The sequence below is a fragment of the Balaenoptera physalus genome (genome assembly GCF_965194825.1).
Source record: "Balaenoptera physalus genome assembly, chromosome: 5".
NCBI classification, from domain to species: Eukaryota; Metazoa; Chordata; class Mammalia; order Artiodactyla; family Balaenopteridae; genus Balaenoptera; species Balaenoptera physalus.
Window position 1 is genome coordinate 35,164,267 of NC_138884.1, and position 12,822 is coordinate 35,177,088.

Consider the following 12,822-nt stretch of genomic DNA (forward strand, 5'->3'; position numbering starts at 1 on the left):
GTCCACTTATTTCTCAGAAATACAATTTAATCCTGCCATCCAAATGAATCAAACTATTTTTACATTTCCAATTTTCTTTCTAATACTTATTCATATACATATCTTCCTGAAACTTTTAATTTAATAGAGTCCTCCATGGACCAGTTAATTTCATTTAAATTTAGAGAAAAATCAGAAGGAATGTATTCTCTCATTTCATTGCTTCAATTTATTTATAGGACCATAAGGGTCCTATATGGGTCAGAGACATCCTAATCAATATACACACACACATTCTACCCCATCTTAATTTTACATATATTTCCTCAATTTCAGTCAGTCTCTGCCCTCTATCAAAAAGGAAAAATCTCTAGGAGAGGCACCATAACAAATTATGTATCTCAATCACAACCCAATATGAAGAAATGAATATCTTTAATGGAAGCGAATGCCAATAATGGGTAGATCATACAGAATCTGAAAATATTACTATCTGAGAAGAGGATAGCAAAGGAAAGGCCATACATATCATACTTTACTGGGGACTTTCATAAACCCAGGGGGATATAAAGGGATAGCATAAGAGTATTAGAGATGTGTATACCCCACATTTCTTATGAAGCTTTTTTGACTAATTTGAAGCATTTCTCAATTTACTAGCACTATCCCTATTTCACCCACTTCCTTTAATGAACTTCTACAATAAATGTTCTCACTATTTTAGATAACAGAGCATCTCTTTCCAATCTCCTTTTTAAATGTATAAACTCTTCCAGGGCAAGGGCAATATCTTACTTGGAATTGCTCTGTGATTCTGGTTCATTAGCGATGTGATTAAAGTTACTATGTAAACACTAGTGAACTAGAATTAGCCTCACAAGGTTAAATCTCACAGGCAAAAGGGAATCTTCCTGATCACTGAAGAGCCCAACCCAAAATGAAACTAAATGCTATATGACTTATTTTTCCAAGAGATTCCAGAGCATTTCAAATATTTTATCTTGTTTACCCACAAAACAGACTCATATTATCAAGAAGGCCATACATTATTTTCTCCAGTATACAGGTATCACACTAGAAAATATAGCTAAAACTTTTCCACTTCAGGAAGCAGTAAAGCCTCCACTAAAATCCTCAAGGTAATCATTCACACACTGATCTATACTAATGACTCCTCCTCAGAAGCCAAGCACAGAAGGTGACGTGCAACAAATTCCAGTTTATTCCACAAAGTCAGTCGAAAGTTATAAGCTGATAGTTTGAAGAAGACCAAAGTCATACATCAGACTAAATCTTCACAAACCCTTCACAGAGCCAACAAGCTTCACAGATAATGACAAAGAGAAATTAAGATTCTGAAATCTAAGGGTGTGTGAGTGTGTGTGTATGTGTGAGAGAGAGAGAGAAAGAGAGAGAGGGAACAAGAGTAGGCTGTATATTGATAGGTGAAAAAATAAGAAATCTTGTAAGAACTCCCAGTTTATCAGCCAGCAGGACAGAATAAAATACTCTGAGATTAAACAAATCTGGGGAAAATACAAGAGCAAAATTTGGGAAGAAACCAAAATATCCCATCAGGTTAACAAGGAGTTATTAGCTAACTTTGAACATTAAAAAAATTGTTAAATATCCATACTGATGTCTTTGTGTCCTTGCGTTTCCTCAATACTTATTTAGACTCTTTGAAAAACTTTATTATACCACTAGTTCATGTTATTTTGTTGTCTTCTTTAGATCTCATCTCCCTATCTAGACTTGAGAGTCTTTAACTTGTTTTGTATTCTCCATAATATTGAATACAATGCTGTGCCCCAAGCATATGTTTAGTATATGCTACTGCACTGACTTGGTATTGGGTGAAAGGCCATTCAGGAAACTGCTGAGAGTGAAAGGCCCCATGTAATACAACTGATATAAACATCTGAAAAAATGGAAGAGTCTTTAAAAAGGTATTTTTAAAATTCTTTAAATTCTTTTTTTCAGGACCAAATATTTTTTTCACCAGACCATCTTCCCTCTCTTGATATTTATCTTGATGTTTATAACGGTAATAGTTTTTAAATACATATGAGTTGGGGGTGGCTTTTTATTTCATTTCCCATTTTCATTCAAATTTATGCAGTTAACAATGAGCCAATTATTTACACAGATGAGAGGGATTTTTAAAATCTAATAAGCATGATTACTTTAGAAACAAATTATTTAGATGAGTCACAGAAAACTGGTAAGATTGTATCTGGTGATATTGCCAAGAAAATGAGGAAAGAAACAAGGGAAAAGAGGGAGGAAGGAAGGAAGAATCTCTAGCTAGTTAAAACATTCACCACTTTTCTGTGATCTTTGTAGTGACAAGCATTTCCTCCATATTGCAAATTGATAGATTTGTCCAAATTGTCTGAATATCAGCACAAAACCCAAAGACAATAGGAGTTTAAACTATTCAAATATATTGTTTCAGTCAACCAAGAAACCAAACGTTCACAGGAAATAATCTATGCAACTGCCTCTGACAGAGCCAGAGAAGTCCAGCAGCAAGTGCGGTGTATCTTTACGAGGACTTGACAGAGCCAAAGACACCACTGGGTTCAGCAGTCCTGTTGTCCCTAGAGCCTCTTTTATGCCAAGCTCGTTCTGTTTCCCTTTTATCAATTCCCTTCTATCAATTAATTCTCTGAGTTAATTGCACATGCAGTTTTAATCTGTAGGTAATTACAATCAATTAATAGGAGACAGAATTAGCAGTTCTTAGTTTGATTATCTATATAATTAAAAGGGGTGGTAAACTAGAGTTGACAAATAGCATCTTAATCAGTTGAATAATCAAACCCCAGAAGCTTGCTTGGGCAGCTGAATTCCATTTCTTGTATTAGTTCAAATTTTAGAATCAATGACTGAAATGTCCATTTAAATCAATTCATATTGTTAATTTATAGTCAAAAATGAACAATATGTATTCTAAAATTACTTAAACTATTTACCTTCTTTTGGTTATAATGAACCGCTTCCAAAAGGATTCAATAAAAATAATGATCCAACAAACTAACTTATTTATATCTACTGAATACCAGTTAGTATTCATGGCTCCCAAATCATATGTTACAAAACATCTAAGAAATATGAGTAACTCCTTTTGTACTAGGTTCTATTTAACACTTTTATATGTGTGCTGAGAGACAGCAAATAAAACATAGCTTTAGTTTTTTTATTTTTTTTTGGCTATCAAATGGAAACAGTTGTTTGTAGATACAGTGGCAGTACTAAGATGCAGGATAAGCTTAACGTGAGTTAGAAAAATATATGAGAACTTCATCATGATTAGGATATAATATAATAGAACAGTAGCATCACTGTTGCATAATATCTTTCTGAATTGCCAAGTATTGGAACAAGTTTGGCAGATACTTCCAAGCTCATAGTAAATAAAAAATGTTCAAAAAAATCATGATTTCTGGTTCAATATGGCTTGTTACCTTCGACTGTGAGGCAGCCCCTTTTATAGCCTCAAGAAAATACTATAACAATCAAAGACAAAAATGTCAAGGTCACAAAAAAATTAAATTTAACCATTCACCTATCTGCAGTTGAGAAAAAATTTTCATTAATTAGGATGATGGAAGTGAACTGAGGAAAGCAATCAGTGATCTTTACATAATAATAAACCCCTAGCCTATCTGAAAGCCATTAGAAAGAAGCTTAATACCACCTAAGAAAAAACCAAACAGAACAAAAACCATTTCTCTAAAATGTGGGTGCTGCTCACTATTTACAAGAGCCAGGACATGGAAGCAACCTAAATGTCCATCAACAGAGGAATGGATAAAGAAGATGTGGTACATATATACAATGGAATATTACTCAGCCATGAAAAGGAATGAAATTGGGTCATTTGTAGAGATGTGGATGGACCTAGAGATTCTCATACAGACTGAAGTAAGTCAGAAAGAGAAAAACAAATATTGTATATTAACGCATATATGTGGAATCTAGAAAAGTGGTGTAGATGATCTTATTTGCAAAGCAGAAATAGAGACACAGATGTAGAGAAGAAATATATGGATACCAAGGGGGAAGGCGAGTGATGGGGGGAATTGGGAGATTGGGATTGACACATATACAATATTGATACTATGTATAAAATAGATAACTAATGAAAACATACTGTATAGCACAGGGAACTCTACTTAATGCACTGTGGTGAGCTAAATGGGAAGGAAATCCAAAAAAGAGGGGATATATGTATATGTATAGCTGATTCATTTTGCTGTACAGTAGAAACTAACACAACATTGTAAAGCAACTATACGCCAATAAAAATTAATTCAAAAAATAAAAAATAATAAAATAAAATGTGGGTGCTGCTATTGAAAAACCATTTCCCTCTCTATACCCCCATCTATCATGATCCACTTGGACACTACAGCTCCAAGAAAAAACTAGGAATGAAGTAATCCTGGTGGTAGGATTTAATACAGTCCTATTTCAAGGAAAGAGCTCTGTGCAGAGGGTGGGATAGGCAGGTCTTGATAACAATGTATAATGGAGATTATAATTCTCATGTGCTGAACAGCTAAAAATAATAAAGAACGAAGGGGTGGAATAGGAAAGGCCCCACCTTGGCAGAGCCAACCTATTCCAGATAGATGTCTGCAGTTACCAGGAACTGAGCAGAGAAGTGGGCATTGACACCTGCTCATCAACTATAGAACAAGAAAAGGTGACCAACACACCCAAGTGAACATGGAGTGGAGCTGAGAAAAATCCACCATGTTCTCTATTTGTGAAATCACTCACTTTGCATAGATCTGTTTCTCCTTATTCAGGGCAGAGTAAACACATTGGGTCCTACATTAATCATGACAATGCTAGTTAACATTTAGTGAGGACCTAGTTTGTTAAACACTTAACATACATTACTTGATCTAATCGGCAAAGTAACCCTATGAGGTCGGTGCTGAGTTTATCCCAGTTTAACAGCAAAGAAAACTAATTAAGTCACTTGCCCAAGTTCAGACAATTGCTAAGTGGTTGTGTGAACCCAGGTCATTCTGAATTTGAAGCCCATGTGATTGTGATACAAGGGGAAAGTTCCCTACAGTAGACTGAACAATGGCCCCAAAGATATCACATCCTCATCCCTAGAACCTGTAAATGTTAGCTCATAGGATAAGAGGGACTTTGCAGGTATGATTAAATTAAGAATCCTGAGAGGGCAAGATTATCCTGGATTATCCTGACAGACCCTACATGCAAGTGTCCTTACAAAGGGGAGATGTGACTAAAAGGGGAGAAGGAAATGTGATGACAGAAGCAAGAAACTGGAGTGATTTGAGAAAGAGGTCATGAGCCAAGAAATGCAAGCAGCCTTCAGAAGCTAGAAAAGGCAAGGAAACAGATTCTTCCCTAGAGTCCCAAAACTCTGAGTCCAGACTCTTGACAACTTAGTCCAGTGAAATTAATTTTGGATTTCTAGCCTCTAGAACTATAAGAGAATAAATATGTATTGGTTTAAGCTAGCAAGTTTTGGTAAATTGTTAGAGGAGCCATGGGAAACTAATGCAGTCTGCAATTCTGAAAATTGAGTAAAATATTCTACTAGACTCAGAAGAAAATTTTAGAAAGTGTTGGCATTCTCACTGTATTGTAGCAAGCCAACTCTTCAAAATAGAGGCCAAAACATGGGGGTGCATGTATCTTTTTGAATTTGTGTTTTATACACCAATTGGATATACACCAAGGAGGAGAATTGCTCAGTCATGTGGTAGTTCTATTTCTAGTTTTTTGAGGAACCTCCATACTGTTTCCATAGTGGCTGCACCAATTTATATTCCCACCAACAGTGTACAAGGGTTCCCTTTTCTCAACATCCTCACCAACTTTGTTATTTGTAGACTTTTTGATGATAGTCATTCTAACAGGTGTGAGGTGATATCTCATTGTGATTTTGATTTGCATGTCTCTGATGATTAGCGATGTTGAGTATGTTTTCATGGGCCTGTTGGCCATCTGTATACCTTCTTTGGAAAAATGTTTATTCAGGTCCTCTGTCCATTTTTAATCTGGCTGGGGTTTTTTTTATATTGAGTTGTATGAGCTGTTTATATATTTTGGATATTAACCCCTTATCAATCATATCATCTGCAAACATTTTCTCCCATTCATTAGGTTGTCTTTTTTATTTGTCCATGGTTTCCTTTGCTGTGCAAAAGCTTTTAAGTTTAATTAGGTCCCATTTGTTTATTTCTTAGTTTCCTTTGACTTAGGAGACAGGTCCCCCCCCCAAAAATATTGCTAAGATTTATATCAAAGAGTGGTCTGCCTATGTTTTCTTCTAGGAGTTTTATGGTTTCCAGTCTTACATTTAAGTCTTTAATCCATTGAGTTTATTTTTGTATATCATGTGAGAAAATATATCTGAAGAAAATGAAAACACTAATTTGAAAAGATACATGCATCCCAATATTCATAGCAGCATTATTTACAATAGCCAGGATACGGAAGCAACCTAAGTGTCCATCAACATATGAATGGATAAAGAAGATGTGGTGTATATATATATACAATGGAATATTACTCATCCATATAAAAGGATAAAATTCTGACATTTTGCAACAACGTGGATGGAACTAGAGGGTATTATGCTTAGTGAAATAAGTCAGACAGAGGAAGACAAATATGTTACATTATCACTTATATGTGGTACCTAAAAAATAAAACAAATGAATTAGTATAACAAAACAGAAACAGACTCACACATATAGACAGTAAACTAGTGGTTACCAGTGGGGAGAGGGAAGTGGGGAGGGGCAGGATAGGGGTAGGAGAGTAAGAGGTATAAACTACTATGTATAAAATAAACAGGCTACATGGATATATTGTACTGCACAAAAAAATATAGCCAATATTTTACAAGAACTTTAAATGTAGTAAAATATTGAAACTGATATAATATTGTAAATCAATTATATTTCAATTTAAAAAATAGAGGTCAAAAGCAACAAGGAAAAAATAAACTAAGACTTTAAAAAATAATATTTGTAAGGCAAACGAAAATGGAAATAGTGTTTTTAAAAAAGGCAAGAAATACAAGGAAACCAAAAATGTACTTCAGAGTTAGTAGGGCAGTAGAAGACAGTGCAGAATACCAAATGACTGGATTTGGCAAGCACTCCTAGAGTGCAGAAGAAAAGTGTCCAAAGACGAAAATTATGAGAGAGAAGAGTACAGATTAAAGAGGATAAAAGATAAATATCCATGAAAGGAATCATACACTTTACCAAAGATGAAAACAGAACAATCAGGAATGAAAAAAATACACTACTGAATAATAATTTCCTGAGCTGAAAAAAGATTTGCATCTTCTGAGTATTAGTGCTTATTGTGTTTTAGGAAAAGTTAATTAAAAAGGATTTGTACGCAAGTACATTCTGCAAAATTAAAGGAATAAAGAACATTTAAATTATAAGAATAAAGAAAATTTCATATACATTTAGAAAGAAAAAAATCTCAAAGGAGCAAAACTCAGGTTCCTTCCAAATTTCTTTTGTGAAACAGTAAAAGAATCCATAAATAACAGAATACCACCAAGGAAAAAGAAAAGGTATGAAACAGAAATTTCGTAACAAAATTGTTCTCAATGTATAAAGGCCAGGAAACAAATCATTCTCAAATATACCAGTGCCCTGAAAATATGCTCAGAAAAATATGTTTTTGTTTAAGTAAATAAACAAACAAACACTTACCTCAAGACCAAGATGGGAATCAAATTCAAGGATAAAAGAATTTAGAAATCATGCTGTAAGAGTACCAGCAGTTCTTGCCGTACCAGTATGCAGTTCTAGTAGGATCACTTGTGGTACGTGGATGCTGTAGCTCTGATGTAAAGCTTGGTCCTCCCAGGCTTTACCTCATAGTTTCTTTTCTGCTATTCTACTTTCTCAGGAACCAAACAATTTGTTTCCTAGGGTATACACTTGAATTCACTCACAGTTCAAATGAAATGTTCTTTCACATGGAATCCTGCTCTATAACCAATAACCAATGTTGTTCTGTCATGCACTTACAATGGCTAAACACTTGGAACATGTACCTAGAGACTCAGTAAACAAGACAAGAATAACAAAGAACAATATAATGGCTATTTTCAGGTTCAGAGAACTTAAATAATGACTTTTCTCCTTTCAAAAGTTCAAACTGAATCACCTGAGTCATGGCATCACCCTTCACAGAGTTCCTCTTCATATCACAGGAACACCCTCTGAGTGTTCTTAGGGAGCTCTGTCGTTTAACCAAGGGAAAAAAATACACCTGGAAAATAGATTCTAGCAAATACACCAGAATTTAACAGTGAGTATCTCTGGGTGGTGGAATACCAATGGACTGTCATTTTTTGTGAGTGCTCTGTACTTCCCAAGTTTTCTGCAATTTATTACAACTAATTACAGTTTTAGGAAAAACATTTAATAGGCCATAAAATTTTAGGTAAAAAGCAAAAATTATGTAAAAAAAAAAAAAAAAAATGAACAAAAGCAAAGAGAAAAGGCAGGCCCAGTGCACTGTTTTATCCTCCACACAACTGCAATGCCTGGTACAGAATATGTGCTAACTGTTTAAAGCAAATGAATGTTAAAATGAATTGGATGGTGTGTTTTTTACAGATGACAATGATGTCATAGATCTCTAGGCAAAAAGAGACAGAGGTCTAGGGGAAAAGTGCATTTTGGGTGATAATTTAATGGGAGTGTTCTTAATGTCCCTGCCCCCCACAAATGGAAGCAACGATTAGTCTTTCTTTCCTCTCATATAACTCTAAATTTTTTTAAATTAATTATTTCAGGTTTATGATGAATTGCTGTTTGGACCATATGGATCTTACCTATTTTAGTCAAGGTTTTTGGTGCCCACACTCATACATGCTTGGTGAAAGTGAAAATTTGAAAAGACTTCTGGGAAAGTAATTTATCAGTAAGAGAAGTCTTTTAAAGCTCATATTTTTGATGTAATGTCAATTTCTAGGAATCTTTCATAAGGAAATAATCTGGAATATGCCAAAAGATTTATTAACAAAGATGCTTATTACAGCATTATTTATAATAACTGTGCAGAAAAAGAGTTAGCATAACAAACTTGAGACTGCTATTCTTAGAAAAAGATGCTTGCAAGGTTGATCCTCAGCTGGCATCTAAGTACTTGGCAGGTAAACAGTTCCCTACCCACTGACGTAAAACTTTCCCTAAAAGATAAGGGTATCTCACTATGCCTAAACTGTGCAAAAAATATGGTTTATGCAGAATACCTGCTTTCCTTCTGGAAATCTGGAGTGTTGGTACATGCTAAGCAGAGGGCACCTATGTAACCATGTCCCAGTAAAAACCTTGGGTGCTGAACCTCTAATGAGTTTCCCCAGTTACAACCCTTTACACGTGTCATGACCCATTGCTGGAGGAATTAAGTGTATCCATGTGACTCCACTGGAAGAGGACTCTTGGAAGCTGGCTCCTGGTTTCCTCTGGACTTCATCCCATGTGCCTTTTCCCTTGTTGATTCTGCTTTGTATCCTTTCACTATAATAAAACTTAGCTGTTGATAAGGCTATATACTGAGTCCCATGAGTCCTCCTAGCAAATCATTAAGCCTGGGGGTGGTCTTTGGGACCCCCAATACAATAATAAAATTGAAAATAAGGTAAACGTCCAGTAATGGGAGATTCATTAAGAAAACTACAATATATACATACACTGGATTATTTTTCGATAACAAAAATTTTGCCTATGAAGTTTTTTACATTATATAGAAAATTTAAAATATTATATACCTTATGCTTTTAATTATTAACCAAAAACTCCATAAACAAAAGGACTAAACAAAAATATGCCAAACTGCTAAAAGTGATAGCTTCTGGTTTGATCAAATTTTTGTCTGTATTCTTTTCTTTTGCTCCTAATAGGCTGAGTGCGAGGTTCATAAATTCTTCGTACCTGACTCACATTTTGAGGAAAGCTATCCTAATTGTGTTTTCCTCATATTTGCAGGTTATGCATGAGCTAGAATTATTGTGCAAATTCTGGAATGAGAATTAGAAATTCTGGAATGAAATTAGAAAATGAAAACAAGAATCTAATCCCCTATGAAAGATTGTTAATTTTTAGTTATCTCCCTCTGTCTTTGATGATTGGGTGGTCAGAAGACTGAAGTTCATTAATGTTTCATTATCTTTACTGAAAGCTCATTAAAGCAATACATTCAACAGAAGAAAAAAGACTCTGGTGGCAGAAACAAAAGGATAATCATAGTACAGCATTTTAGCCCTGCTTGTGTTTGTATGTTTATTCCAAATGTTTCACTCTATTCAACTCTCCTAGTCATAGCTAGTATCGAGATAGATTGTCACCTTGCATATGTATGGTCATATATAGACCATATATGATTAGTGAAAACTTAAAACTCAATTGCAGGCAGAAAACTGTAGAAAATAAAATTAGAGGTTTGTGTAAGTACAAAGTGATTCACAAAGCCCAAGTCTATAAAGCTACAGTAAGTATCATACATAAATATAACAAACAAGATTAGTGAAATAAGCTTACAACAAGGACTTTCCATTGTTATGATCAACATTTACAATTTGGTTTTAAGGACTAGTCAGTTTCAACCTGTCCTTTTCAGTCCTTTAAACCACTATCAGAAAGGAGGCAAAGATAAAACATAAATCAATGTTTCTACTTGTTATAACTACAAGTAAAAGTTTAAATTCTGAGTGGATGATGAAAATTCTGAATATTAATGTGTTAAATGTTATCTATGAAGCTCAGTAGCCATGTGGACCCTGTTTCCATTATTACTAATAAATGAAAATTGACTGTACTAATCAAATATTTCACAGATGTTCTGTCTTCTTACTACTACACATCAAAAGATCAAATTCAACAAAATTTGGTTCTTTCAAGAAACATAATATATATCATTTTAGCATCAACTTTAAGAATAATTGAGGACAAAATTAGGTTCATTTCTTAGTGGTTTTACTAACCACTATGTCCATATATGAATTTTTCCTCTAGTTTAAGTGCTCTACTTGCCTTAACCCAAAAGAGTATTGAAGTCCACCTCCACTCATTTGCTTATGCCATGGTGCCCACTCGTGAAGGTTAATTTTCATGTGTCAACTTGTCTAGGACACAGTACCTGGATACTTAGTCAGAAATATCTGGATGCTTCTGTGAAGGTATTTTTAGATGAGATTAACATTTAAATCTTCTCTGAGTAAAGCAGATTGCTCTCTATAAGGTGGGTGGGCCTCATCCAATCAGTTGAAGGCCTTCAGAAGAGAGAATTCTGCCAGCAAACTGCCTTCAGACTTGAGATGCAACACCAGCTTTTCCCTGGGTCTCCAGCCTCCCAGCCCATACTGCAGATTTTAGACTTGCTAGCCTCTGCAATTGCATAAACTAATTCCTTAAAATAAATATCTCCATATATGAGGGGGAGAGGTGGGGGAGAGATTTATTTTATAAAATCACATATGCAGAAAGAGAGAGAAATCTATCTATCCATCTATCTATCCATCTATCTATCTATCCCTCTATCTGTCTATCTAGACCTCTATGTAAATATATTGATCAATAGACATCTATATCTGTATCTATATCTATAGAGAGAGATCCTACTGGTCTGTTCCTCTCAAGAACCCTGGCCACTATTCCTAACCAGTCTCCACCTTCCCAAAGCACACCCAACTTTCAAGGCCAAGTTGTAATTCCATCATCTTTTTCTCTTCACTCATAAAAGCATATTGGAGTTCAAAGAAATGCAACTGGCATGATTACAACAATAATCCTAAATCCACTCTAATTATTAAAAGTTAAATAATTTTCAAAGTTTTGTCTTTCCAGTATTAAGAAAAAATGTGCCTTGCAATCACCTCCTGATATGATACACCAATGTGAATGGTCATGGAGGCTGAGAGCCACTCATCCCCATCACTGGGACAGAACACAACTTGTATTGTGGGTTACCTTTTGTGTTATAACTCAGCCACAATGCTATAAATTCTTTATAAGACATGGCTGAGGTCTAAAATTTTTTTGTACTCATTATATATCTAGCACAGCATTTTCTATGGTCAGTTTTTAAAACATTAAAAAAGAAAACTTTAATCAATTTCAGTGCCTTCAAAATTCAGATGACATCTTTACTTCTATATAGATACTTATACCAAGTGTCTTTATTCCTGTAAAAGATGGAAGCAAAAATGATATAACAACTCTGTCTTTACTTGAATGAAGTTTTATCAAAATATGATGAAAAATGTGGAATTTGAACAATTACTAGTTATTAGTTGATATTAATAACTTATTAATTTTTAGATGAGATCATGATATTTTGGTGTGCTTTAAAAAAAGATTCCTTATATTTTATAATAAAATTGAAAAATACTTATGGATGGATAGCAAGGAATTTGCTTCAAATAATCCAAACCAAGAAGGGAACTGAGTGAGTGCATGGATGAAACAGAACTGACCATGAGTTCATAATTATTGGAGCCAGGTGATGGATACATATGGATTTGGTATCCTACTCTCTTTATTTTTGTATATATTTAGTTATTCTATAATAAAATGGCTTTCTATCTGTTTATTCTAAAATATATAAATTTTCTAATGCCAAGGAAAGTTTGAATTAAATAGCTGATCATCAGGAAAAGAGAGCAGACCACAGAGCAAAACATAAATAACATACTTTTCTATCTGGCAAAATCTGGTTTAGAAAAGGGGGAATTGAACTGAACAATAAGGTGTAAGGAAGCTCAGCTAAGCAAAATCCCCAGGTCCTCACATGGTGGCTTTGTTA

General features: G+C 34.5%; 1 protein-coding gene across 1 annotated transcript in view; it reads right to left on the minus strand.

The window, feature by feature from the left end:
- IQCM (IQ motif containing M) overlaps positions 1-12,822 on the minus strand; it is a 513,905-nt gene that overhangs the window by 300,581 nt on the left and 200,502 nt on the right. The window lies entirely within an intron of this gene.